Source organism: Ovis canadensis, chromosome 1 (assembly GCF_042477335.2).
Source record: "Ovis canadensis isolate MfBH-ARS-UI-01 breed Bighorn chromosome 1, ARS-UI_OviCan_v2, whole genome shotgun sequence".
NCBI classification, from domain to species: Eukaryota; Metazoa; Chordata; class Mammalia; order Artiodactyla; family Bovidae; genus Ovis; species Ovis canadensis.
In genome coordinates this window covers 38,215,812-38,220,139 of record NC_091245.1, presented here as the reverse complement: position 1 = coordinate 38,220,139, position 4,328 = coordinate 38,215,812, and the positions used below count along the sequence as shown (strand labels likewise).

General features: G+C 42.1%; 1 pseudogene; it reads left to right on the top strand.

Annotated features, from left to right (window-relative positions):
• The first annotated feature begins 3,226 nt into the window (after positions 1-3,226).
• On the top strand, positions 3,227-4,065 carry LOC138428463 (phosphatidylinositol N-acetylglucosaminyltransferase subunit P pseudogene; annotated as a pseudogene).
• Positions 4,066-4,328: the final 263 nt, after the last annotated feature.

The following is a 4,328-nucleotide window of genomic DNA, read 5'->3' as shown; positions in this document are numbered from 1 at the left end:
GAGTACAATTGTGCAGTAGTTTGAGCATTCTTTGGCATTGCCTTTCTTTGGGATTGGAAAGAGAACTGACCTTTTCCAGTCCTGTGGCCACTGCTGAGTTTTCCAGATTTGCTGGCATATTGAATGCAGCACTTTCACAGCATCATTTTTCAGGATTTGAAATAGCTCAGCTGGAATGCCATCACCTCCACTAGCTTTGTTCATAGTGATGCTTTCTAAGGCCCACTTGACTTCACATTCTAGGATGTCTGGCTCTAGATGAGTGATCACATCATCGTGATTATCTGGGTCGTGAAGATCTTTTTTGTACAGTTCTTCTTTGTATTCTTGTCACCTCTTCTTAATATGTTCTACTTCTGTTAGGTCCATAACATTTCTGTCCTTTATCGAGCCCATCTTTGCATGAAATGTTCCCTTCATATCTCTAAGTTTCTTAAAGAGATCTCTAGTCTTTCCCATTCTGTTCTTTTCCTCTATTTCTTCTCATTGATCGCTGAAGAAGGCTTTCTTATCTCTTCTTGCTATTCTTTGGAACTCTGCATTCAGATGTTTATATCTTTCCTTTTCTCCTTTGCTTTTTGCTTCTCTTCTTTTCACAGCTATTTGTAAGGCCTCTTCAGACAGCCATTTTGCTTTTTTGCATTTCTTTTCCATGGGGATGGTCTTGATCCCTGTCTCCTGTACAATCTCATGAGCCTCATTCCATAGTTCATCAGGCACTCTATCTATCAGATCGAGACCCTTAAATCTATTGCTCACTTCCACTGTATAATCATAAGGGATTTGATTGAGGTCATACATGAATGGTGTAGTGGTTTTCCCTGCTTTCTTCAATTTGCATCTGAATTTGGTAATAAGGAGTTCATGATCTGAGCCACAATAAGCTCCTGGTCTTGTTTTTTTGACTGTATAGAGCTTCTCCATCTTTGGCTACAAAGAATATAATCAATCTGATTTCGGTATTGACCATCTGGTGATGTCCATATGTAGAGTCTTCTCTTGTGTTGTTGGAAGAGGGTATGTGCTATGACCAGTGCATTTCCTTGGCAAAACTCTATTAGTCTTTGCCCTGCTTCATTCTGCATTCCAAGGCCAAATTTGCCTGTTACTGCAGGTGTTTCTTGACTTCCTACGTTTGCATTCCAGTCCCCTAGAACGAAAAGGACATCTTTTGGGGGTGTTAGTTCTAAAAGGTCTTGTAGGTCTTCAGCTTCAGCTTCTTCAGTGTTACTAGTTGGGGAATAGACTTGGATTACTGTGATATTGAATGGTTTGCCTTGGAACAAACAGAGATCTTTCTGTCGTTTTTAAGATTGCATCCAAGTACTGCATTTCGGACTCTTTTGTTGACCATGATGGCTACTCCATTTCTTCTGAGGGATTCCTGCCCGCAGTAGTAGATATAATGATCATCTGAGTTAAATTCACCCATTCCAGTCCATTTTAGTTCGCTGATTCCTAGAATGTCAATGTTCACTCTTGTCATCTCTTGTTTGACCACTTCCAATTTGCCTAGATTCATGGACCTGACATTCAAGGTTCTTATGCAATATGCTCTTTAGAGCATCGGACCTTGCTTCTATCACCAGTCACATCCACAGCTGGGTAATGTTTTTGCTTTGGCTCCATCCCTTCATTCTTTCTGGAGTTATTTCTCCACTAATCTCCAGTAGCATGTTGGGCACCTACTGACCTGGGGAGTTCCTCTTTCAGTATCCTATCATTTTGCCTTTTCATAGTGTTCTAGGGGTTCTCAAGGCAAGAATACCTAAGTGGTTTGCCATTCCCTTCTCCAGTGTACCACATTCTGTCAGACCTCTCCACCATAACCCGCCCCTCTTGCATTGCCCCGCGGGCATGGCTTGGTTTCATTGAGTTAGACAAGGCTGTGGTCCTAGTGTGATTAGATTGACTAGTTATCTGTGAGTATGGTTTTATTGTGTCTGCCCGCTGATGCCCTCCTGCAATACCTACCATCTTACTTGGGTTTCTCTTACCTTTGGCATGGGGTGTCTCTTCACAGCTGCTCCAGCAAAGCGCAGCCACTGCTCCTTACCTTGGATGAGGGGTATCTCCTCACTGCTGCCCTTCCTGACCTTCAACGTGGGATAGCTCCTCTAGGCCCTCCTGTGCCTGTGCAGCCACCACTCCTTGGATGGTCCTTGGACGTGTGGTTGCTCCTCCCAGCCACTGCCCCTGGCCTCGGGCGCGGGGTAGCTCCTGGCAGGTGTTCCTGCGCCATCACAGCCTGGCACTCTCGGCCGCTGCCCCTGACCTTTGACGTGGGTAACTCCTCTTGGCCGCTGCCCTTCGGGCATGGGGTCCTCCCGGCTTCTGCCCTGACCTCGGATGTGGGGTAGCTCCTCTCGGCCGCACTTAGTACGCCATTTGCAGCTGCCTGTGCTTAGTGCGCTGGTCGCAGCCTTCTGGGCTTAGTGGGCCGGTCGCAAAAAATAAAAGAAAGAAAATATGTGAGAACTATTTGAGAAAAAATACAGCCAAGTTTAAACAAATGATAATAGCAATATAATAGCAAACAATTATAGGAGGCTTACATCTCACTGGAGAAGGCAATGGCAACCTACTCCTGTACCTTTGCCTGGAAAATTCCATGGACAGAGGAGACTGGTAGGCTGCAGTTCATGAGGTTGTAAAGAGTTGAACACGACTGAGTGACTTCACTTTTCACTCTTATGCACTGGAGAAGGAAATGGCAACCCACTCCGATATTCTTGCCTGGAGTATCCTAGGGACAAGGGAGCCTGGTGGGCTGCTGTCTATGGGGTTACATAGAGTTTGACGCAACTGAAGCGACTTAGCAGCAGCAGCAGCTACATCTCACTATTCTGGCATTTTTTCATATTTTACCTCATTTAATCTACAATCTATGAGGTAGGTAGCATAGAATTTCTCATTTTATAGGAAATGGAGGTAAAAAGAGCTTAAGTAACTTGCTGGATGAGATTTCATCTTCACTGTTGGAAAGCTTGAATTATATCTTACACTTCCGCAATTGTTTTTTATATTTCACTGAAGTCTCATGAAAATCCCTAAAGAAGGAAAGTTCACTGTTATAAGAGGTTCATATTTTATGTAAGCAACATAAGTTCTAGGAAAAAGTCCAAAAGAACATGCATCAAATGTTGAAGGTATCTTTGATTCTTTTTACTTTCACGTATATAACAAACTTGTTGCAATATGCATGTATTACTGAATTCTAAGCATCATGAAGGATATTTTACCTGAATTTTCTCTAAGTTCTGCCAACAACATGAGGTAGGTACTACTTTGCCTGCTTCATTTATTTTAGAAATGGAATCACAGAGAGGTTTCCTAACTTACTGTATTAGGTCGCACAGCTGGTAGAGCCTGAATCTGGATGGATGAGTGCCTTAATAGCAGAAGTCCGGGGTGCTGGGACTCAGAAGAATTGAAATGTATGGAACCTGAGATCCTAGAAACTGAGCCTCTTAAACTCTTTGGGGGCCATAGCACAGGGGCAGGGGCCCATAGCATAGGGCGTGGGCCAGAGAATAGGGGTGGGGGGCCTTGGCTCCACAGTCTTTCCCTCAGTTTTCCTCCCTCATGCTCTTGCACAGACTCAAAACTGAGAATGTACAAAACCAAGGAGGAGGTAGAACATTCACTGTGGCTGTTGCTAGAAAGAGCAAGTCATTAGTGCTCTGTGCTTTTACCTTTCTTTAACCTTCTACCTGTTCTTTAGCCTTCTACCTGCTCTTTAAGCTTCTAGTTTGGCACCATACTATAACTTGTGAAGGCTTTTTATCCCTGAATGCTGGTTAAACTTCATAGGCTTAATCTACCGGCCTCAAAAATATTGGGCAGTTGCATTACCTGTCTACCTGTCTATTATTATAATTATAATAATTGGCTGTGTGCATTTTTAAAAATTAACATGATAAGTACCTCACCACTCAATACCATTCGTATAATCACAGAAGAAATACCAAGAAAAAGCCATCTCAGCATTAATAGCTAATTCCTATCAAAGGAGTGAACTAAATGTTCTTTCTTATAGTCAAGGAACCTTACAATGAAAACTGAATGCAGATATACGAACATTAGCATTTATAAATTTTGGCATTATATGTTTGACCATAATTAATTTGACTGTCTTCTTGAGATGTATTGAGATGTGAAACAAAATGTAAATTGAACGTCTTAGAGTAAATACCATTAAAAATATAAATGTTCTCAAATATTAGTTATAAATTATGTCATGATATAATTTCTTTTGTGTTGTAATTTCTATTCATCTTGTGTGAAACTTGTTAGACTTTAAGCTAAGTTAAGGGTTTTAAGCCTCA